The sequence below is a fragment of the Oncorhynchus clarkii genome, chromosome 7, assembly GCF_045791955.1.
Source record: "Oncorhynchus clarkii lewisi isolate Uvic-CL-2024 chromosome 7, UVic_Ocla_1.0, whole genome shotgun sequence".
NCBI classification, from domain to species: Eukaryota; Metazoa; Chordata; class Actinopteri; order Salmoniformes; family Salmonidae; genus Oncorhynchus; species Oncorhynchus clarkii.
In genome coordinates, this window is record NC_092153.1 from 30,738,255 (window position 1) to 30,763,912 (window position 25,658).

The 25,658-nt window shown below is 42.6% G+C and overlaps 1 protein-coding gene across 1 annotated transcript in view; it reads right to left on the bottom strand.

Annotated features, from left to right (window-relative positions):
• The window catches only part of LOC139412583 (RNA-binding protein Raly-like), a 190,527-nt gene that overhangs the window by 24,962 nt on the left and 139,907 nt on the right, over positions 1–25,658 (bottom strand). The window contains exon 3 of the mRNA XM_071159294.1: positions 17,922–18,086. The gene's annotated coding sequence lies outside the window, so the exon portion shown is untranslated. The remainder of the gene's footprint in view (positions 1–17,921; positions 18,087–25,658) is intronic.

Here is a 25,658-nt window from a genome sequence, read left to right on the forward strand (position 1 = left end):
ACTAAAACGATTTTTCATGGGTCCTCATCCTCAAAAGGTTCTACTGTTGCAACATCGAGAGCATCCTGACTGGTTGCATCACTGCCTGGTACGGCAATTGCTCGGCCTCCGACCGCAAGGCACTACAGAGGGTAGTGCGTATGGCCCAGTACATCACTGGGGCTAAGCTGCCTACCAACCAGGACCTCTACACCAGGCGGTGTCAGAGGAAGGCCCTTAAAATTGTCAAAGACCTCAGCCACCCCAGTCATAGACTGTTCTCTCTACTACCGCATGGCAAGCGGTACCGGAGTGCCAAGTCTAGGACAAAAAGGCTTCTCAACAGTTTTTATCCCCAAGCCATAAGACTCCTGAACAGGTAATCAAATGGCTACCCGGACTATTTGCATTGTGTGTACCTCAATCAGCCTGATTAACTGGTGCCTGTATGTAGCCTCTCTACTGTTATAGCCTCGCTACGGTATATAGCCTCACTCCTGTTATTTTTCACTGTCTTTTTACTGTTGTTTATATTACGTTACTTACCTATTGTTCACCTAATACCTTTTTTGCACTGTTGGTTAGAGCCTGTAAGTAAGCATTTCACTGTAAGGTCTACACCTGTTGTATTCGGCGCACATGACAAATAAACTTTGATTTGATTTAAATGAGAGAGGATATTCCCAAATTTGTTATGTTTCATTTTATCATTCATCAGGAAGCACTTGTGGCTAAACTCAAAGATTGTGTCTTGCAAAATGTGATGCAGCAAGTCGTGCACGTGGTGAAAATTATTATTGCGAGGGCACTGAATCACCGGCAATTCAGTAAGTTGCTGGAGGATACCAGACAGAATACAGCGACTTCATATTTCACAATGAGGTGAGATGGAAGTCTCATGGCAGAGTTTTGGAAAGAGCCAGAGCTGAATGATCCACAGTGGATATTAAAGCTGGCTTTTTAACTGACATCACCTGCCACCTGAACACGGTGAATCTTCAGCTCCAAGGGAAAGCTAAAACTCCCAGAAAAATGCTGCATGTGGTCACAGCATTTCCAAGTAAAATCACCACACTGTTCATACCTGACAGACAGTTTGTTTATTTCCCAAAACTCAGAGCAGTCACCACATCCAACCCAGACATACTGCAACATTTTTAGCTATGATGCATTTGTGTGTGTGTGTTGGAAGAGTTGAAGTTGGAGTTTGAGTCAAGATTCAAGGATATCATGGAGTACAAGGAGGTTTTCAACTTCAATGAGAACACCTTTCATGTGCCAGTGTTATCTCTGACCCCAGTCATTACAGCCCTCTGTCCTGACCGTGCTGGAATAGAGAGTGAGATAGTGTAGCTGCAGGCAAATGACACACAGCAAGGTGAACTAAGATGAGGTGTTACCCACTTCTGGAGCCTTGTGTCAGACACAGAGTATCCACTTCTGAAGCAGTGTGTGCAAAAGGTGACATTTTTTGTCAGCACTTATTCATGTGAAGCAACATTTTCAACAATGAACATTGTGAAACAAAAACAGAGAAACAGACTGACCAATGCACACCTGGATTGCCTCACAATGATAGCAACAACAGACTATACATTTTGAATTAATTCAGTCAAGGAGCAGAAGAGAAATTTTTGCTCATCCAACCACTGAGGTAACCCTTTCCATGGGTCTTATACATGTGATGTAGCCTATTTGATGTGTATATGTATATATGTGTGATGTGTTGTACATCGAATCAAACGCATGTGCTCTATTGCTCTGAATTGGCTCTCAATTGATAATTGATCATATTGGAAGAAAAATAACCACAAATTAAAGATCTGTGCGATCCTCTAAATGATTGTCTCAACCCAAAGTGGCCCTCAACCCACTCTAGAGAGTAACACTGCTAATAATTCTACACTGCTAATAATTCTAGAATACTGCTGTAAATTACTGAACATTTTCAAGATAAAGGTAATTTTCTCACACATTTCAAACAGACATAGCTCAAAAACAAAGAACTAATGACAATTACAAGTTAGTAACCCTTAGTTTTAAAGAGCACAACCTCTTCTTTAATATGACAAGACATCCATGTCAATAGGAATAACACTCATTTTGAATTCCATTGTGTAAAGGCACTCAATATCAAAAAATTACTCACTCTAAATGTACCAAGTATAATATACAGTGGGGCAAAAAAGTATTTTAGTCAGCCACCAATTGTGCAAGTTCTCCCACTTAAAAAGATGAGAGGCCTGTAATTTTCATCATAGGTACACTTGAACTATGACAGACAGAATGAGAAAAAAAATTCCAGAAAATCACATTGTAGGATTTTCAATTAATTTATTTGCAAATTATGGTGGAAAAACAGTCGTGACCAAAAGGTTTGAGAATGCCACAAATATTAATTTTCACAAGTTTGTTGCTTCAGTTTCTTTAGATATTTTTGTCAGATGTTACTATGGAATACTGAAGTATATATAATAACAAACAATTAATAAGTGTCAAAGGCTTTTATTGACAATTGCATGAAGTTGACGCAAAGAGTCCATATTTGCAGTGTTGACCCTTCTTTTTCAAGACCTCTGCAATCCAGCCTGGCATGCTGTCAATTAACTTCTGGGCCACATCCTGACTGATGGCAGCCCATTCTTGCATCATCAATGCTTGGAGTTTATCAGAGTTTTTGTTTGTCCACCCGCCTCTTGAGGATTGACCACAAGTTCTCAATGGGATTAAGGTCCGGGGAGTTTCCTGGCCATGGACCCAAAATATTGATGTTTTGTTCCCCGAGCCACTTAGTTATCACTTTTGCCTTATAGCAAGGTGCTCCATCATGCTGGAAAAGGCATTGTTTGTCACCAAACTGTTCCTGGATGGTTGGGAGAAGTTTCTCTCGGAGGATGTGTTGGTACCATTCTTTAGTTATGGCTGTGTTCTTAGGCAAAATTGTGAGTGAGCCCACTCCCTTGGCTGAGAAGCAACCCCACACATGAATGATTTCAGGATGCTTTACTGTTGGCACGACACAGGACTTATGATAGCGCTCACCTTGACTTCTCCGGACAAGCTTTTTTCCGGATGCCCCAAACAATCGGAAAGGGGATTCATCAGAGAAAATTACTTTACCCCAGTCCTCAGCAGTCCAATCCCTGTACCTTTTGCAGAATATCAGTCTGTCCCTGATGTTTTTCCTGGAGAGAAGTGGCTTCTTTGCTGCCCTTCTCGACACCAGGCCATCCTCCAAAAGTCTTTGCCTCACTGTGCATGCAGATGCACTCACACCTGCCTGCAGCCATTCCTAAGCAAGCTCTGTACTGTTGGTGCCCTGATCCCACAGCTGAATCAAATTTAGAAGACAGTCCTGGCGCTTGCTGGACTTTCTTGGGCGCCCTGAAGCCTTCTTCACAACAATTGAACCGCTCTCCTTGAAGTTCTTGATGATCCGATAAATGGTTGATTTAGGTGCAATCTTACTGGCAGCAATATCCTTGCCTGTGAAGCCCTTTTTGTACAAAGCAATGATGACGGCATGTGATTCCTTTTAGGTAACCATGATTGACAGAGGAAGAACAATGATTCCAAGCACCTTTTGAAGCTTCCAGTCTGTTATTCAAACTCAATCAGCATGACAGAGTGATCTCCAGCCTTGTCCTCGTCAACACTCACACCTGTGTTAAAGAGAATCACTGACATGATGTCAGCTGGTCCTTTTGTGACAGGGCTGAAATGCAGTGGAAATGTTTTTGGGGGGATTCAGTTAATTTGCATGGCAAAGAGGGACTTTGCAATTAATTGCAATTCATCTGATCACTCTTCATAACATTCTGGAGTATATGCAAATTGCCATCATCCAAACTGAGGCAGCAGACTTTGTGGAAATTAGTATTTGTGTCATTCTCACAACTTTTGGCCACGACTGTACTATGATCCCAGAAATTTTTCATACGCACAAAATGCTTATTCCTCTCAAATTTGGTGCACACATTTGTTTACATCTCTGTTTGTGAGAAGTTATCCTGACAGGTGTGACATATCAAAAAGCAAGATCATTACACAGTAGCACCTTGTGCTGAGGACAATAAAAGGCCAATAAAATGTGCAGTTTTGCCACTGTAACGTATACGCTGGGAGTCGGAAAGCAAGTGCAGGCGGTGAAATTAATAATAAACGGAACATAGAACAATACAAAAAACTCAAGTAGCATATAGACATGAAACACATAGTCAATACTGCCTGGGGAATGGAACTAAGGAGGTGACATACAGTGGGGCAAAAAAGTATTTAGTCAGACATCAATTGTGCAAGTTCTCCCACTTAAAAAGATGAGAGAGGCCTGTAATTTTCATCATAGGTACACTTCAACTATGACAGACAAAATGAGAAGAAAAAAAATCCAGAAAATCACATTGTAGGATTTTTTATGAATTTATTTGCAAATTCGACTGTCTTGGTGTGTTTGGACCATGATAGTTCCCGCCCCACTACAGCCCCGTTGATGTTATTGAGGCTTGTTCGGCCCACCTTTTCCTGTAGTCCATGATCAGCTCATTTGTCTTGCTCACATTGAGGGAGAGGTTGGGAGAGGGAGAGGTTGTTGTTCTGGCACCACACTGCCAGGTCTCTGATCTCCTCCCTATTGGCTGTCTCATTGTTGTCGGTAATCAGGCCTACCACTGTTGTGTTGTCAGCAAACTTAATGATGGTGTTGGAGTTGTGTTTGTCCATGCAGTTGTGGGTGAAGAAGGAGTACAGTAGGGGACTAAGCATGCACCACTGAGGGCCGCAGTGTTGAGGATCAGTGTGGCAGATGTGTTGTTGCCTACCCTTACCACCTGGGGGGCGGCCCGTCAGGAAGTCCAGGACCAAGTTGCAGAGCGAGGTATTTGGTCCCAGGGTCCTTAGCTTAGTGATAAGCTTTGTGGGCACTATGGTGTTGAACGCTGAGCTGTAATTAATGAACAGCATTCTCACATAGGTGTTCCTTTTGTCCAGGTGGGAAAGGGCAGTGTGGAGTGCGATTGAAATTGTGTCATCTGTGGATCTGTTGGGGCGGTATGCGAATTGGAGCGGGTCTAGGGTATCCGGGATGATGCTGTTGATGTGAGCCATGACCAGCCTTTCAAAGCATTTCATGGCCAGCATCCCAGAGTCGCCTCTTCACTGTTGACTTCTAGACTGGTGTTTTGAGGGTACTATTTAATGAAGCTGTCAGTTGAGGACTTGTGAGGCTTCTGTTTCTCAAAGTAGACACTCTTATGTACTTTCTAAGTGACCCCAAACTTTTGAATGGCAGTGTATATTATTTGAAGCCTATTTGTCAATAATGTGATAGCTGCATTTGATTCAGCTGCCCTGCATGCTGGGTAGGTGGAGCATTCCCATCAGGAACCATTAAATGTTTCTGAAGATACAAACTCTGCCTACCCAGCATCCCAAGACAGCTAAATCAGGTGCACCTGTAGGCATACTGCTGGCCAATCAGATAGTTAGCTTCCATGAGCCCACAGCAAAGTTGATACTGACTGTAAAGCAGGCTAATGTAAGATTTTAAAAACATGCCTAGAGAAAGATTGTAAAAGAATACAGCAAAGGGGAGCTGTGAGTTTTTTTTACAATGCTTTTTTTATTCACTGCTTTTAGAAATCATGAAACACTCATCTCCTCTTCGATTTGCACTCTCCCTCCCTCCGCTGAGACTGAACATCATTCCAGTGAAATAAAAAAAAAAAAGTAGTTATATACATTTATGATCCAATGTGCCTCACAAGTAATGGGCTACAGCAACTGACCTATTACATCAATGATGTTGCTCTTGCTGCTGGTGATTCTCTGATCCACCTCTACGCAGACGACACCATTCTGTATACTTCTGGCCCCTCCTTGGACACTGTGTTAACTAACCTCCAGACAAGCTTCAATGCCATACATCTCTCCTTCCGTGGCCTCCAACTGCTCTTAAACGCAAGTAAAACTAAATGCATGCTTTTCAATCAATCGCTGCCCGCACCTGCACGCCCGTCCAGCATCACTAATCTGGACGACTCTGACTTAGAATACGTGGACAACTACAAATACCTGGGTGTCTGGTTAGACTGGAAACTCTCCTTCCAGACTCACATTAAGCATCTCCAATCCAAAATTAAATCTAGAATCGGCTTCCTATATCGCAACAAAGCATCCTTCACTCATGCTGCCAAACATACCCTCGTAAAACTGACCATCCTACCGATCCTCGACTTCGGTGATGTCATCTATAAAATAGCCTCCGACACTCTACTCAACAAACTGGATGCAGTCTATCACAGTGCCATCCGTTTTGTCACCAAAGCCCCATACACTACCCCATATACTACCCACCACTGCGACCTGTACGCTCTCGTTGGTTGGCCCTCGCTTCATACTCGTCGCCAAACCCACTGGCTACAGGTTATCTACAAGTCTCTGCTAGGTAAAGCCCCGCCATATCTCAGCTTACTGGTCACCATAGCAGCATCCACTTGTAGCACGCGCTCCAGCAGGTATATATTTTACTGGTCTCCCCCAAAGCCAAGCCCCCAGCTTTCCTTCCAGTTCTCTGCTGCCCATGACTGGAACAAATTGCAAAAACTCTCTGAAGCTGGAGACTCACATCTCCCTCACTAGCTTTAAGCACCAGCTGTCAGAGCAGTTTACAGAGCACTGCACCTGTACTTAGCCTATCTGTAAACAGCTCATCTATCTACCTACCTCATCCCCATACTGGTATTTATTTATTTTGCTCCTTTGCACCCCAGTATCTCTACTTGCACATTCATCTTCTTTATATTGGCCAGGTCGCAGTTGCAAATGAGAACTTGTTCTCAACTAGCCTACCTGGTTAAATAAAGGTGACATTTTTATTTTATTTTTTACCAGTGTTATCATATAGCCTAGCTTGAGACTCGAGTTTTGAAATATAAGGGACTCTGTTATTTATAGTAACATGGGCACAATCTGCCATTTTGTTATTATGCAAATGCATGAAATAATATTTATTTCCAGTCAATACAAATAGCCTATCATTTTTAGGAAGTTAATTTCATTGGAAATATAACTTTGCCCTGTGCTTCTCCACCCATTCACTACAGTTAGGCCCTATAAGGCTATTGATCATTGATATCACACAATACATTGTTGTCACACTTGATCTCACACTTGTTCTCCCACACCCAGCAGAGAATTGCACAATTTTGACTCGGAAAGTGATATTGTCAAAGAAAAGTTTGGCGACCATATGGCTGTGGGTTACACTAGTCCATTTTGCAGACAAGATTTGCTTAGAATTCCGTGGCATTTAAAAAATAATGTTTTTATAGTATGAAGAATACAATTGAACAAAGCTGAATAAAATAGAAAGGATATTTTCTATAAACCAGGTATTCCCAAACTGGGGTACGTGCAATGCCGTTGGGGTACGCCCCAAAAAATTCATAAATGTAATCAGTCCATTTATATTTTCCAACGGGGGTATACATTTGGGTAAATTTTCTCGCCTGGGTAGCCTCGTTTCACTGCCAAAAATAAACCATTTAGTGTTCAGTGAAATAACAACACAATGTCAAATACAAGTAGCCTAGTCAAATAATGAACATCCAATCACATAAACCGTTACTCTCTCACCGGAATTCCACTTACTGTCCGTATGTAGCCAAACGTAGCTGCTGCTCATTCCGTTTGCTCGAAAATCAATAAATGGTTAAAAAAAAGTAAGGCCCGCATCCATAAAGACACATACCAGCTCTACTGGTACTACTGCTACTACCAGCAGTACTACACCTGCACCTGTCGACGACACAAGTTGTTCTGCTTCCACGAGCACATCCAATGCTAGCATCAGTAATTCTACATTTGTTATTAGCCCAGCTAGCATGGACACTGACCGTCGTGAATCTGATGCAGCCGAAGAGCTACTGCCCCCTTACCCGGGAAAGCACCGAACAGACAGGGACGTTGGACCATTGAAGAGGCGCAAATATGATGAGAACATTGATTTTGGGTTCACTTATATTGGGAGTAGTGCCTTTCCTCAGCCACAGTGTGTTATATTTGCAAAAGTACTATCTCACAACACGATGAAACCTTAACTCTTGCGCAAACATTTAGAAACAAAACATGCCAATTTGAAAAATAAGCCACGAGTTTGAGTGAAGATTAAGACGACTTTCGAGTAATTAGACATGTATAAAAGCAACAGATACCATTAATAAGAAGGGGCTAGAAGAGTCTTATATGGGGAGCTACCGAGAGGCTAGGACAGGCAAGCCCCATACTATTGTGGAGGACTTAATTTTTCCTGCTGCCACGGATATGGCTGAGACAATGCTCGGGGAAAAGGCCCAAAAAACTATACATATCAAACACTGTTTCACGGCGCATCAGCGACATGGCAGGAGATGTTTTGAAACAATTACCACTTTGCATACAAGCCAGTGAATTCTATGCGTTACAGCTGGAGTCAACAGACTTGGCGGTGTCACGACTTCCTTTGAAGTCGGTCCCTCTCCTTGTTCGGGCGGCGTTCTTCACCGGCCTTCTAGCCATCACCGATCCACCTTCTAGCCATCACCGATCCACATTTTCTATTGGTTTTGTCTTGTCTTTCCTCACACCTGGTTTCAATTCCATCAATTACATGTTGTGTATTTAACCCTCTGTTTCCCCCATGTCCTTGTCCGGAATTGTTTCTTGTAGTGCCTATGTACGTTATGCTGATGGATACCGGGTTTTGTTTGATCCATTTATTTATTGTTCTGTTTATGGTGGTTTTTATGTTTATTAATTAAACTACACCGTTGTAAATCAGTTTTCGCTCTCCTGCGCCTGACTTCTCTGCCGCCAGTACGCACCCCGTTACAGGCGGGCCTGGCACAGCTCCTGGTACATGTCCATTACGTTTTTGGGGGGTAAATTAAGGAAGACATCCTCTTTTGCAAACCACTGGAAACCAGGACAACAGGAGAGGATATTTTTAAAGTGCTGGACAGCTTTGTGACATCAAATGGACTTTGGTGGTCAAGATGTGTTGGTATCTCGACTGATGGCAAAAAAGCCCTGACAGGGAGACATAGTGGAGTGATAATGCGAGTGCAAGCAGTTGCTCCTTACGCCACTTGGGTACACTGCAGCATCCACCGAGAGGCACTTGCTGCTAAAGGAATGCCTGACCGCTTGAAAGACGTTTTGGACACTGCAGTTAAAATGGTTAACATACCTTAAGGGAACATTTTGACATTCACCATTTTGACAGTCGCCAGAAAGTCCACATTGCAAATGTACGGTCCCTTACTAGACGTCCGACACATTTTTTAAATTTGCGGATGGCGGCGGGCCGTGCAGCAGGGCCGGATCTTCCAGGAAGTCATCAAACGAAGTCTCTCGGACATTCGGTTTCCGTTTTATAAAAGGTGTAATTTTTCCGCTGTCCCGGTAAATGCCACGAGGGCGGGTGGAATCATATTGCAAATGTACAAAACATCACCAATCACGACGTGGCCTTATCTCCTAAACGGAAAAGGCTTTGAAGACGAAACTTGGTGAGCATAGGTTTGGCATAATGGGCAGTTGGCCCCGAACAAGATGGCGTCTAGGCCTCAACGGTTTTTGAGTTATGGCCATTTTTCTGGGATTAAAGGTCAAAAATGAAAATAGAGCAATAATTTTTCCACTTCATATCAAAGTAAATGAACCTACGGTGTCAATAAAAAAAGAACCAGCCATTTATCTATTGTAATTTAAGATAAATCGTACAATGTTTTTTATTTTATTTTTTAAGTTACAGATCCAGTTGCAGCATGTTCAGACAAATCTTTTTGAATTGTGTTTCCGAGCTATGCGACATTTGTGATTTCCTATGATTTTCTGAAATAACACACACTCATTCAACCCTCTGTAAATAAGTTAGTTCTTAACATAAAGACTTAAATCTCAATATTCTATAAGTGCCTACCCAAAGGAGGATATGTGTTCACTTTCAGCTTCCTGTGAAAACCGGAAAACTGAAAACCATTATGGTGTCATAATGGCTGTTTCGAAGGGTTAAAAAGGTCAGATCTTTTCAAAACGTAATGTGTGATTAAGCAACCCCCATGAACTGTAAATCAGTCATGACTCCCATACAATTTCAAAGAAAAACTAAATCACACACACACACAACTTGGAAGGAGGGACACATTGGGGTGCGTAGAGACAGACAGTGCCTGCAATAGTTACCTTTGTTCGAGCTAAAAAAGAACCGTCATACCTAGAGTTCTGAAACTTTAGAAACCTGTTCCAGACCTGAGGTCGATAGTGCGTGGTGAGTTACGTGGCTCTAGAAGGTTCTCGGACTGAGAAACAGCCTCTCATTTTTGCATCACGAAAATGCCAACGTTTAGAAATGTCCCCGAGTCGCAAGACTAGGTGCATTGCGACCACCTCCACCAATATAGATGGAACCCAACGTTTCTGCCCAATAGCTCATTCAAGGATCCCGTAGCAAGGCATGGAAAAAAGTGGATTTTCTGCACCAATTAGGGTCTTGCTCAGGCATTGAATGACCTATCGAAACTTGGGATTCAGGGTCGGCTCACATAGGCCTACACATAGGCCTACACATAATGTCAGAACTGGACCCGCAGCTAGAACTTAACTACGTGTTTTACGTTTTTATTATGGTTTGAACAGAAGGTGTTGGGAATTTTGGGCCAGCTCTGAAGTATGTGATAGTTGGCTTCTAAACGAGTTGGACAAAGTGGGTTTGGTGTCAGTTTGTATCAGTTTGGTGTCAGAATGATATCTAATTGACTGATGTTCTACTTTTGTTTCATCAGACCAGAGGACATTTCTCCAGAAAGTACGACCTTTGTCCCTATGTGCAGTTGCAAACCGTGGTCTGTTTTTTTTTATGGCGGTTTTGGAGCAGTGGCATCTTCCTTGCTGAGCGGCCTTTCAGGTTATGTTGATATAGGACTTGTTTTACTGTGGTTAAAGATACTTTTGTACCTGTTTCCTCCAGCATCTTCAGAAGGTCCTTTGCTGTTGATCTGGGATAATTTGCACTTTTTGCACCAAAGTACGTTCATCTCTAGTAGACAGAACGCGTCTCCTGCCTGAGCGGTATGACGGCTGCGTGGTCCCATGGTGTTTATACTTGAGTACTATTGTTTGTACAGATGAACGTGGTACCTTCAGGCGTTTCTTTCTTTTGTTTTTCCCATGATGTCAAGCAATGAGGCACAGATTTTGAAGGTTGGTCTTGAAATACATCCACAGGTACACCTCCAATTGACTCAAATGATGTCAATTAGCCTATCAGAAGCTTCTAAAGCCATGTCATCATTTTCTGGAATTTTCCAAGTTGTTTAAAGGCACAGTCTATTTAGTGTATGTAAACTTCTGACACACTGGAATTGAGATACAGGGAAATAATCTGTTAACTTCTTAAGGTATAGGGGGCAGCATTTTCACTTTTTGATGAATAGCGTGCCCAATTTCAACTTCCTGCTACTCATGCCAGGGATATAAGATATGCATATTATTAGTGGATTTGAATAGAAAACACTGAAGTTTCTAAAACTGTTTGAATCATGTCTGTGAGTATAACAGAATTTATGTAGCAGGCAAAACCCAGAGGACAAACTGTTCAGATTATTTTATTTTTTTTGGTCTCTGTCTGTTCACTGAGTTCTCATTGGCATTTTTCAGTTCCTACCGCTTCCACTGGATGTCACCAGTCTTTGGAATTTGGTTGAGGTTATGCATTTGTGCAATGAAGAAGTAGGCCATCTAGGTAACACTGTTGAGAGGTGCGCAAGACGTGAAAAGTAGCATTGGTTTGTTGTTTTCCTGTATTGAACACAGATAGACAATTTGATCTATTATTAACGTTTAAAAATACCTAAAGTTGTATTACAAAAGTAGTTTAAAATAGAGAGAACATTTCAACCCTGCAGGCACGACACAAAATGCAGAAATGAAAATAAATCATGCTTTACCTTTGACAAGCTTCTTCTGTTGGCACTCCAATATGTCCCATAAACATCACAAATTGTCCTTTTGTTCGATTCATTCCGTCCATATACAGTGGGGAGAACAAGTATTTGATACACTGCCGATTTTGCAGGTTTTCCTACTTACAAAGAATGTAGAGGTCTGTCATTTTTATCATAGGTACACTTCAACTGTGAGAGAAGGAATCTAAAACAAAAATCCAGAAAATCACATTGTATGACTTTTAAGTAATTAATTAGCATTTTATTGCATGTTAGTTTTTCTTTAAGAAGCCCTCCTGTTCTCCACTCATTACCTGTATTAACTGCACCTGTTTGAACTCGTTACCTGTATAAAAGACACCTGTCCACACACTCAATCAAACAGACTCCAACCTCTCCACAATGGCCAAGACCAGTGAGCTGTGTAAGGACATCAGGGATAAAAGTGTAGACCTGCACAAGGCTGAGATGGGCTACAGGACAATAGGCAAGCAGCTTGGTGAGAAGGCAACAACTGTTGGCGCAATTATTAGAAAATGGAAGAAGTTCAAGATGACGGTCAATCACCCTCGGTCTGGGGCTCCATGCAAGTTCTCACCTCGTGGGGCATCAATGATCATGAGGAAGGTGAGGGTTCAGCCAAGAACTACACGACAGGATCTGGTCAATGACCTGAAGAGAGCTGGGACCACAGTCTCAAAGAAAACCATTAGTAACACACTACGCCGTGATGGATTAAAATCCTGCAGGGCATGCAAGGTCCCCCTGCTCAAGCCAGCGCATGTCCAGGACCGTCTGAAGTTTGCCAATAACCATCTGGATGATCCAGAGGAGTAATGGGAGAAGGTCATGTGGTCTGATGAGACAAAAATAGAGCTTTTTGGTCTAAACTCCACTCGCCGTGTTTGGAGGAAGAAGAAGGATGAGTACCACCCCAAGAACACCATCCCAACAGTAAAGCATGGAGGTGGAAACATCATTCTTTGGGGATGCTTTTCTGAAAAGGGGACAGGACGACTGCACCGTATTGAGGGGAGGATGGATGAGGCCATGTATCGCAAGCGAATTTTTTGGCCAACAACCTCCTTCCGCCAGTAAGAGCATTGAAGATGGGTCGTGGCTGGGTCGTCCAGCCTGACAACGACCCAAAACCCACAGCCAGGGCAACTACGTAGTGGCTCCGTAAGAAGCATCTCAAGGTCCTGGAGTAGCCTAGCCAGTCTCCAGACCTGAACCCAATAGAAAATCTTTGAAGGGAGCTGAAAGTCTGTATTGCCCAGCGACAGCCCCGAAACCTGAAGGATCTGGAGAATGTCTGTATGTAGGAGTGGGCCAAAATCCCTGCTGCAGTGTGTGCAAATCTGGTCAGGAACTACAGGAAACATATGATCTCTGTAATTGCAAACAAAGGTTTCTGTACCAAATATTAAGTTCTGCTTTTCTGATGCATCAAATACTTATGTCATGCAATAAAATGCAAATTAATGACTTAATCATACAATGTGATTTTCTGGATTTTTGTTTTAGATTCCATCTCTCACTGTTGAAGTGTACCTATGATAAAAAAAAATGACAGACCTCTACATGCTTTGTAAGTAGGAAAATCTGCAAAATCAGCAGTGTATCAAATACTTGTTCTCCCCACTGTATATACAAAATGTCCATTTATTTGGTGCGTTTGATCCAGAAAAAAACGGTTCCAACTTGCGCAACGTAACGACAAAATATCTCAAAAGTTACCTGTAAACTTTGCCAAAACATTTTAAACTACTTTTGTAATACAACTTTAGGTATTTTCTAAAGTAAATAATCGATAAAATTGAAGACGGGATGATCTGTGTTCACTACAGGAAAACAACAAACTCAAGCATGCTTTCTGGTCTTGCGCCAGAAACAGTACACATGGCCGTACTTCTTCATTACACAAAGGAATAACCTCAACCAATTTCCAAAGACTGGTGACAGCCAGTGGAAGCGGTAGGAACTGCAAGCAAGTCCCTTAGAAATCTGGAATCCCAATGAAAACTCATTGAAAAGAGGGTGACCTCAAAAACAACAAAAAATCTGAATGGTTTTTCCTCTGGGTTTCGCCTGCTACATAAGTTATGTTATACTCACAGACATGATTCAAACAGTTTTTAGAAACTTCAGAGTGTTTACTATCCAAATCTACTAATAATATGCATATCATATGAGTAGCAGGTAGTTGAATTTGGGCATGCTTTTCATCCAAAATTACAAATGCTGCCCCCTATCCTAGAGAAGTTTTAACAAGACATTTGTGGAGTGGTTGAAAAACAAGTTTGACTCCAACCTAAGTGTATGTAAACTGACTTCAACTGTATGTAAATCAGGTATTTCTGTTTTTTTATACATTTGCAAACATTTCTAAAAACCTGTTTTCACTTTGTCATTATGGGTTATTGTGTGCATATTGATGAGGAAAATGTTGTATTTGATCAATTTTAGAATAAGGCTATAATATAACAAAATGTGGAAAAAGTGAAGGGGTCTGACTATTTTACGAAGGCACTGTACTGTATATGGAGACTGATTAGTGCAAAAAATAAGGGGTTCAATACATAAAAATAATATAATAACAATGTTTCCTGATCTTATATCTCTCAGATAGAGGACAGACACTTCAGAACAAACTTTCTTTTGATTGTTTGGGGGACTATCTGTTGTTCCATGTAGTTGTAACGGTCATCGTTGCATGAAGAAGGTGTGGACCAAAGCGCAGCGTGGTACATGTCCATGATTTTTATTTGACTGAACACAAACACAAAACAAAAACGTGAATAAATTAAACAGTCCTGTAAGGTGCAGAAAACACTAAACAGAAAATAACTACCCACAAAACACAGGTGGGAAAAGGCTACCTAAGTATGGTTCTCAGAGACAACGATAGACAGCTGCCTCTGATTGAGAACCACACCCGGCCAAACACACAGAAATAGAAAACATAGAATGCCCACCCCAACTCACGCCCTGACCAAACCAAAATACAGACATAAAAAGGATCTCTAAGGTCAGGGCGTGACCTTCGGCCGCAAAACCTATAGGTTTGTGTTTTGGTGTTCAGTCAAATAAAAATCAAGTCTCTGGGTGGGCATCTATCCGTGGTGGCGGCTCTGGTGCGGGACGTGGACCCCGCTCCACCTTAGGCTTGGCCCACTTAGGTGGCGCCTCTGGGGCGGGGACCCTCGTCGCGTGCCCCGGACAGGAGGGCGACTCTGGCAGCTCCGGACAGGGCGCAGGTGACTCTGGCAGCTCCGGCCAGGGCGCAGGTGACTCTGGCAGCTCCGGACAGGGCGCAGGCGACTCTGGCAGCTCTGGACAGGGCGCAGGTGACTTTGGCAGCTCCGGACAGGGCGCAGGCGACTCTGGCAGCTCCGGACAGGGCGCAGGCGACTCTGGCAGCTCCGGACAGGGCGCAGGCGACTCTGGCAGCTCCGGACAGGGCGCAGGCGACTCTGGCAGCTCCGGACAGGGCGCAGGCGACTCTGGCAGCTCCGGACAGGGCGCAGGCGACTCTGGCAGCTCCGGACAGGGCGCAGGCGACTCTGGAAGCTCCGGACAGGGCGCAGGCGACTCTGGAAGCTCCGGACAGGGCGCAGGCACAGGACTCACCAGGCTGGGGAGACACAAAAGAGACCTGGCTCTGGGAGCAGGCACAGGACTCACCAGGCTGTGGAGACCTACTGGAGGCCTGGTCCATGGAGGAGGCACAGGATAGGCCGGGCTGTGGGGGAGCACTGGAGATATGGTGCGTAGCCTTAGCACCACTCTTCCAGGCTGAATGCCGACTCTAGCCCGGCACGTGCGGGGAGCTGCAACAGGCCGCACTGGGTCCTCCTGGCGAACTGGGGAAACCGTGCCTAGAGCCGGCGCAGGACTCACCGGGCTGTGGAGACGCACTGGAGGTCAGGAGCGCCAAGCTGGCACAAGACATGCAGGGCTGGGGACGCGCACAGGAGGCCTGGTGCGTGGGGCTGGCACAGTCTTCACCAGACGGCTAGCACGCACCTCAGAACGAGTATGGAGAGCTGACTCAGGTGACATCAAATCGAGGACATGCTCCGTCGGGCGGATGTCGTGCCTCATGCACCAACACAGCAACTCTCGCATTACTCTCTCCTCCAATCTCCCCATCAACTCCTTCACTGTCTCTCCTTCGCTCACCTCCAATTTCACCCCGACTGGCTCTGGTTCCATTCTCGGCTCCTTACGGTAAGCACGGGGAGTTGGCTCAGGTCTTAATCCTGACTCTGCCACACTCCCGTGTGCTCCTCCCAAAATTATTTGGGGGCTGCCTCTCGTGTCTGCTTCGTTGCCGTGACTCCTGGTAGCGAAGTTGTTCCTCCCTCGCTACTTCAGCCTGTTTCCATGGCAGGGTCTTGTCCCCTGTCATCACCTTCTCCCATGTCCACAATGTCCTCCATTCTCTCTTCTCCAGGGCCCAGGATCCCTGCTCCTCCTGGCCACGCTGCTTGGTCCTTTGGTGTTGGGTAGTTCTGTAATGGCTGTTTGAAGAAGGTGTGGACCAAAGTGCAGCGTGGTACGTGTCCATGATTTTTATTTGACTGAACACTAAAACACAAAACAACAACATGAATAAACGAAATCGAAACAGTCCTGTAAGGTGCAGAAAACACTAAACAGAAAATAACTACCCACAAAACACAGTTGGGAAAAAGCTACCTAAGTATGGTTCTCAATCAGAGACAACAATAGACAGTGGTCTGTTCTGACCTCGAGCCTGCCTATCACCAGGTACTCTTTGGACTGACCTGGTTTAAGAACTCTCGCCTGTCCCTTCCTGCCTTTTGGTGCAATAAATATCGGAACTCAACCATCTGCCCCCTGTGTCTGCAGTTGGGTCTCGCCTTGTGCCCTTATATAATAAGTATTCAACCCCTTTGTTATGGCAAGCCTAAATAAGTTCAGGGATAACACATTTGCTTAACTAATCATTCCGTTTTCAATAATAGTGGTTTACATGAATTTTGAATAACTACCCCATCTCTGTATCCCACAGTCAAACGGTGAATTTCAACCACAGATTCAACCACAAAGCTCAGAGAAGTATTTCAATTCCTCGCAAAGAAGGCCACCGATTGATAGATGTGTAAAAATAAAAAAAGGAGACGCTGAATATCCCTTTGAGCATGGTGAAGTTATTAATTAGGCTTTGGATGGTGTATCAATACACCCAGACATTACAAAGATAAAGGTGTCCTTGTAACTCAGTTGCTGGAGAGGAAAGAAACTGTTCAGGGATTTCACCAACTCTGCAAACAGTTGCAGAGTTTAATGGTTGTGAAATTAGAAAACTGAGGATGAATCAACAACATTGTAGTTACACCACAATACTAACCTAAATGACTGAAAGAGAGTGACCCGGCTCTGCGTATTTGACTGGTTTGTGACTCACTGACACCGCCCCCGGTTAGAGGGCAATAAAGCAGCCCAAGAGTTAACACACAGGAACTTGAGTCACACACAGGAGAAGATTAACCTGGGGATGTAGATGGGTATGGTTCTGGCAAATTAGAGGAACAGGGAGATAATGAATATACACATAGAATGCAATGAATAGAGAAGATGAATGTATGAATATCAAAAGGACTACAACGGTGAATTAAAATGGAACAGAACTACAATAGCACAATAGGTAAGGATTGGATCTAATAACCAGGTAATACATAATAGTACAATAACAACAGCAGAGTTAATGTAAACATCTTATCTAATACCATACAATGAGGCTATACAAATGGGAAACATAAATAGCAAATATTACACATAGAAATGGCACTAAAGGTAATAATAGGCAATACAAATAATAACTTCAGCATATAACATTGTAATAGCTATGTAGTGATATAAAAAGCCAAGCTAAACAACAATTTACTCCATGTTCACACATCCCATGCATATATGTCCACCCACACTCACAGACTGGTACGGGCAATATTTACTCCCTTGGAGAGTGTGGGTCAGGCTGGCCAGCCAATCAGGGTCTGGAGAAACTGCATGGCTAGATCATGCATAGGGGTGAAACACACGGCTACTGTCCGATTTGGTGAAAGTCATGAGCTGGAGAGGATATTGATCTCTCACCTGAGGGGGAGAAAGGGTGAGAATCAGACATTGCGGCTCCAGACAGACATAAACAACAACACACACAATGGAAATTTGTCCCGCAGGACCCTCGGCAGGGGGATTCTGTAACAATAATAGAATGAAAAGATGCATCCTGTTTGCAACAATGCACTTAGGTAATGTGGCAAAGAAAGGAACTTTTATCCTGAATGCAAAGCGTTATGTTTGGGGAAAATCTAACACAACACCACTCTTCATATTTTCAAGCATGGTGGTGGTTACATTATGCAATGGGTATGCTTGTTATCGCCAAGGACTAGGGAGTATTTTATGATACAAATAAATGGAATACAGCACTGACAAAATCCTAGAGGAAAACCTAGTTCAGTCTGCTTTCCAACAGACACTTGGAGACTAATTCACCTTTCAGCAAGACAATAACCTAAAACACAAAGCCAAATCCACAGTGGAGTTGCTTACCAAGATGACATTGAATTTTCCTGAGTGGCCTATAAAATCTATGGCAAGACTTGAAAATGCCTCTTAAAAACAATGATCAACTTGACAGAGCTTGAAGAATTTTTATAAGAATAATAGGCAAATATTGCACGATCCAGTTGTGCAAATCCCAAAAAACTCTCAGCTATAATCACCACCAAAGGTGCTTATTAAGTATTGACTCAGGGGTATGAATACTTATGTAAGGGAATACCCCCCTGAAATGGACAAAAATGAATGGGAAGTCATTGGCACTGGACAAACCATATACACTGTGTCCAATACCACTCAATTCGGCGTTGTTTCGTGTAAAGTTGATTGCAAATGCCATATGGCAAATGCAAGTTGTAACACTTTAAAAATCTAACAGGTGGCGAGTGCGTTCCACCTTGGTTTTTCATGTTGGAAATGCAACACAAGTCAACATCCAAAAGCAAAATTTTGAAAAAGTGAATTTTTTTCAAAAACTTATCACCCCCCAAAAAAGTGCTTTCTGGACCGTTTTTCGAAATTCTTTCGTTTTTTTTTTTGTCAATTACACATGTGTAAGAACTATATGAATATACTTTTGTCCAATTTTATTATCATATTTGTTTAAAAAAAATGTTTTACTTGCGCATAAGGAATATGTTTTGTCCATTTGCAATATGATTTCATAGGAAGTCAAAAGTCAAAAGTCAAAAATAGCAACATTTTATAAAAAACTTCACACACCCTTAAAGTGCTTTCTGGACCGTTTTTCGAAATTCTTTCGATTTTTGTGTCAATTACACATGTGTAAGAACTGTATCAACATACTTTAGTCATATTTTATTATCATAATTTTTTTTTTACTTGTGCATAAGGCATCATTTGTTTGCTCTAGAGCTCAATCTCTCTCTAAATGCCATGTGTGTAGATCTCTGTGTTTCACTCTCTCTTTGTGTCTTAGACCTCTCTTTTGTTTGAGCACCTCCATAGCACTTTGTCATCCCCTGTGAGTATTGTTTTGGTTATGGTGTTTGTTTGTTGCTGTTGGGAAAAGGGGGAAACCAAGACAAGTCGCCCATGGGCATACACTACCCGTAGGTAGACTCTGTTAAATACACTAGTTAGAACTGGGCGGACCACCCACTGTATTTTTGGTTAGTTAGTTAGCTGTTGTTGAAATAGGCTAGTCTAGCTTAGGGGTGTTTTTGCATACTTATTGTTTCTTTCCTTGGGTCCAGCTCAGCCCCTTTTCCTGCTCCCCCCATTACCGTGTGTTTTACAATAAACCCTGAGTTTCATTGTATTATTTCAGTTGTCGTGGTTATTTCGTTCACACTTTTACTTTGTCACAATTATAATTTGCATGAGTTATGTTACGCGTCTCATTACCATCCCCCCTAGACTGTCGGGCCAAAAGGGATTCATAACAGTTATTATCATAATTATTTATTTTTTTACTTGTGCATAAGGCATATGATTTGTCCATTTGCAATATGATTTCATAGGAAGTCAAAAGTCACTTTTTTGGGGGCCAAATGCCATAAGAAATTTGACATGCTCAAAAATCCTGCAGAAATGCAAAATTGACTGGCCTGATGAACTCGGGATGGCCGGGCAGTGATAGTTGTTCCTTTCCTTCACTCGTTGTGTTGATTTCATCATGTCCATTTGGTGATGTTTTTTTCACTATAGAATCATATTGCAAATGCACGTGCATTGCAATATGGTTCAATGGGCATTTACCATCACAAATTTGTCATGCTATAAAAGTCCTGCAGGAATGTGAAATTGACTGGCCCGATGAACTCGGGATTCGGTTCAAACCATAAAAAAAACAGTAAAACAAGTAGTTAAGTTCTAGCTGCGGGTCCATTTCTGATGTCATGTGTAGGCCTAGCTGCGGCGACCCTGAATCCAGGGTCGATAGGTCATTTGGTGTCCGAGCTAGACCCGAGCTAGACCCTAATTGGTGCTGAAAATCCACTTTTTTCCATGACTTGCGACGGGGTCCTTGAATGAGCTATCGGACAGGAACGTTGGGGTCCGTCTATATGGGCCGAGACGGTCGCAATGCACCTAGTCTTGCGACTCTGGGACATTTCTAAATGTCGTCATTTTCGTGATGCAAAAATGAATTGAAGTCATTGTAAATGTACATGGCTGTTTCTCAGTCCGAGAACCTTCTAGAGCCACCTAACTCACCACGCACTATCGACTCGAGGTCTAAAACAGGTTTCTAAAGTTTCGGAACTCTAGGTGTGACGGTTCTTTAAAAGTTCCAACAAGGTTAACAAATGCAGGCAGTGTATGTCTCTTCGCACCCCAATGGGTCCCTCCTTCCAAGCTCTGTGTGTGTGTGTGTGTGTGTGTGTGTGATTTAGTTTTCCTTTGAAATGTTATGGGAAAAATGACATTTACAGTTCATGGGGTTGCCTAATCACATATATGAAGTTTTGGACAGATCTGACTTTTTTAACCCTTCGAAACAGCCCCTGAGACACCAATTATGCCACTTCCGGTTGGCACAGGAAGCTATAAGTCAACACACATCCTCAATGGGGTATGCTTTTACAGAATCCTGAGTCTTTACCATAAAAACTGACTGATTTACACAGGGTTGAATGCACTATGTCTATCAAACTGCAGGCAGGGTATGGATATACACTTTTAGGGTGATTTTAACCACTTCCGGTTGGTCCAGGAAGCTTAGAATTAACACAGGTAGACCTCATAGTGGCCTGATGGACTGTTACCGAAGACAGGTTCGTACGGCATTCATAACCCATATAGGCTTCAGGTTGAATTTAGGGGTGCAGGCAATGTATTCCTATGGAGAGAGAAGTCAATGCAAACAGTTTGATGTAAACACCTTCTTTTAACTGTTAAGGGTTAATTCCACACGGTCAAGGTTAGGCTTGCACGGATCGGGAGTACCTTAGGAACGTACCTGAGGTCGAATTATGCTTCTCACCCTAACGGTTCTCTCACTGTCACCCAAAAGCAAATGACGTTGTGGGGCAGGCTTCATTTTGGGCCTACTATTCTAATGGTCGCTGCGCTTAGACCGAGCAAGCTACGGTCAAGCGGGATATCTCGTTGAACTCGGCACGGCCTAGGGATTATGGTAATGCCATTGCTTGCTCTCTGTGTCTTTAAAATCACCCTAAAAGTGTTTTGAAACACAACCTGTCATTATGAAAATCACTGTATTCAAACCTGTGTAGATCAGTTAATTCTTAACTTAAAGACTTAAAACTCAGGATTCTGTAAGTGGCTATCTCAATCAAGACGTGTTTACTTATAGCTTCCTGTGCCAACCGGAAGTGCCTTTAATTGGGTCACAGTGTCTGTTTCGAAGGGTTAAAAAAGTCACATCTCTCCAAAACTTCATATGTGTGACTAGGTAACCCTCATGAACTGTAAATCAGTCATTTCTCCCAACAGATGTCAAAGAAAAGCTCCCTCACACACACACAGCAAGGATGGAGTGACAAAGTGCGGTGCTTAAACATATTGCAAATGTACAAAAGTCAACTAGCAAGTCAGTGTCCATCAGTCAAGTAGATGTCATTCTGACACCAAACTGATACCAATTGACACCAAACCCACTTTTTCCAACTCATTTAGAAGCCAACTATCACATATGTCAGAGCAGGCCCATAATTCACAGCGCCTTCAGTTTAAAACATAATAAAAACGTAAAACACATAGTTACGTTCTAGCTGCGGGTCCAGTTCGGACATTATGTGTAGGCCTATGTGAGGCTACCCCGAATCCCGAGTTTCGGCTCGATAGGTCCTTCGGTGCCCGAGCAAAACCCTAATTGGTGCTGAAAATCCACTTTTTTTCCATGCCTTGCTACGGGGTCCTTGAATGAGCTATCGGACATAAACATTGGGGTCTGTCTCTATGGGCCGAGCCGGTTTCAATGCACCTAGTCTTGTGTCTCTGAGACTTTTCTAAATGTCGACATTTTCGTAATGGTCAAAATGAATTTAAGTCATTGCAAATGTACGAGGCTGTTTCTCGGTCCGAGAACCTTCTAGAGCCACGTAACTCACCACGCACTATCGACCGGAGGTCTAGAACAGGTTTCTAAAGTTTCAGAACTCTAGGTCTGACGGTTCTTTTTTAGCTCGAACAAAGCTAACTATTGCAGCCACTGTCTATCTCTCCGCACCCCAATGCGTCCCTCCTTCCAATTTGTGTGTTAGTGTGATTTAGTTTTCCTTTTAAATTTTATGGGACAAACGACTGATTTACAGTTCATGGGGGTTGCCTAATCACACATATGAAGTTTTGGACAGATCTGACTTTTTTAACCCTTCGAAACAGCCCCTGAGACACCAATTATGCCACTTCCGGTTGGCACAGGAAGCTATAAGTCAACACATATCCTCATTGGGGTATTATTTTACAGAATCCTGAGTTTTAAGTCTTTACGTTAAGAACTGACTGATTTACACAGGGTTGAATGCACTATTTCTATCAAACTGCAGGCAGGGTATGGATATACACTTTTAGGGTGATTTTAACCACTTCCGGTTGGTCCAGGAAGCTTAGAATCAACACAGGTAGACCTCATAGTGGCCTGATGGACTGTTACCGAAGACAGGTTCATACGGCATTCATAACCCATATAGGCTTCAGGTTGAATTTAGGGGTGCAGGCAATGTATTCCTATGGGGAGAGAAGTAAATGCAAACTGTTTGATGTAAACACCTTCTTTTAACTGTTAAGGGTTAATGCCACACGGTCAAGGTTAGGCTTGCACGGATCGGAAGGACCTTAGGAACGTACCTGAGGTCGAATTGTGCTTCTCACCCTAACGGTTCCCTCACTGTCACCCAAAAGCAAATGACTTTGGGGGCAGGCTTCATTTTGGGCCTACTTTTTTAATGGTCGCTGCGCTTAGACCGAGCAAGCTACGGTCAAGCGGGATATCTCGTTGAACTCGGCACGGCCTAGGGATTATGGTAATGCCATTGCCTGCTCTCTGTGTCTTTAAGCACCGCACTTTGTCACTCTATCTTGCTGTGTGTGTGTGTGAGAGCTTTTCTTTGACATCTGTTGGGAGAAATGACTGACTTACAGTTCATGGGGGTTGCCTAATCACACATATGAAGTTTTGAAAAGATCTGACCTTTTAACCCTTGGAAACAGCCACTATGACACCATTTAAGGCACTTCCGGTTGGCACAGGAAGCTATAAATAAACTCATATCCTGATTGGGGTATGCCTTTACAGAATGAGTTATAAGTCTTTACGTTAAGAACTGAGTTATTTACGGAGGGTTTAGTGACTGTGTGTTATTTCAGAAAATCATAGAAAATCACAGAAATCTCGCAGAGCTCCGCAGCACACTTTAAAAAGATTCGTATGAACACCCTGCAACTGGATCTGTAACTGTTTAAAAAAAAACACCTCTCTTTGAACATCACCAATTTGTCATTGTACGATTTCTCTTAAATGACAATAGATGAATGTCTGGTTCTTTTTTTATTGACACCGGAGGCTCCTTGACTTTGACGTGAAGTGGAACAATTATTTCTCTATTTTCATTTTGGACCTTTAATCCCAGAGACATGGCCATAACTCAAAAACCATTGAGGCCTAGACGCCATCTTGTTTGAGGCCAACTGCCCATTATGCCAAACCTACGCTCACCAAGTTTCGGCTTCGAAATATTTTCAGTTTTGGAGATAAGGCCACGTCGTGATTCGTGATGTTTTGTACAATTGCAATATGATTGCTTATGCCCTCTTGTGGGATTTTCCGGGACAGCGGAAAAATGACCAAAATTTGATTATTTTATAAAACGGAAACCGAATGTCCGAGAAAGTTAATTTGATGACTTCCCGGTAGGTCCGGCCCTGCCGCTCGGCCCGACGCCGACCGCGAATTTTACAAACATTTTCGGACGTCTAGTAAGGGACCGTACATTTGCAATATAGACTTTCTCACTAACCATACAGCACATGTCAAAATGTTCCCTTAAGGTATGTAAATTAGATATTTCTGTAAATCATTTTCAATAAATTTGTGTAAATCATTGTCATTAACATGTTTTTACTTTGTCATTATAGAGTATTGTGTGTAGATGGGTGAGAAAACAAATATATTTAATCCATTTTGAATTCAGGCTGTAGCACAACAAAATGTGGAATAAGTCTAGGGGTATGAATACTTTCCAAAGGCACACACACACAGTACAAAGAATTTTCTTTGTGACCGGGATTGCACAATAAAGTCAGGGACTTATTTCCATTGTGGTCCCTATTTTTTTTTAAATATATTACAGAGACAGATTAAAATTATCTCAACCTCCAGATGAGTATGGGGGTGAACAATGATGTGGCTGCTGGTGAACAATGATGTGCAGGCATAATCAAAGTGACACTGGACTACCGTTCGTGTCTTTAGGGTGTCTAATGCTAGGTTTCCATCCAATTGGTGACAGATATTCATGTGAATATTCAAAAATCTGCATAAAAATAATAGCTGCATTATCCAATCAGAGTTGTGTTTCCATCAAATTGACTTGCTGTGGATTATGTGCGTAAATACTACATAATGCAGGTAAAAATTACTTTTGCGATTAAATTCCCATGTACCGAAAAAAAAAAAAAAAAAAGTTAAATGGGTTTTCAACTCTAGGCCTATTGATGGTTTTGTAACAAATGTGTAGAAGGTATAGTACACTCTAGCCAACAGCTCGCAGATGCAGTGCCGGTATTTGACGACAACAAAATTTGATTATATGGACAAAAGTGCAAGATTATTTTTATTTATGAAAAGCAGCATCAAGCTTTTCACTGCACTTTCATCACCAAGCGAAGTTCATCAACATTTATTTCATCTGTAGCCTAATAAGCTGCATGCTTTTTTATCCAACATTTGCTAAAAAACAGAGGTTGGATGGAAACTTGGTTAATGTCAAGCCATTGAGGATGCTGCATTTATATTTTGGGAAAACATGGGCATACCTACAGCAGACTTTTGAATTAGCCTAATCAAATTAAAAGATGCTGACTGGTTGAGTACATTTCAAAAGTGAAATGATAAATATTTAGGCTATATTGAAGCTTTAGGTTCTAGGTGCCGCTCAGATTGGAGAAGAA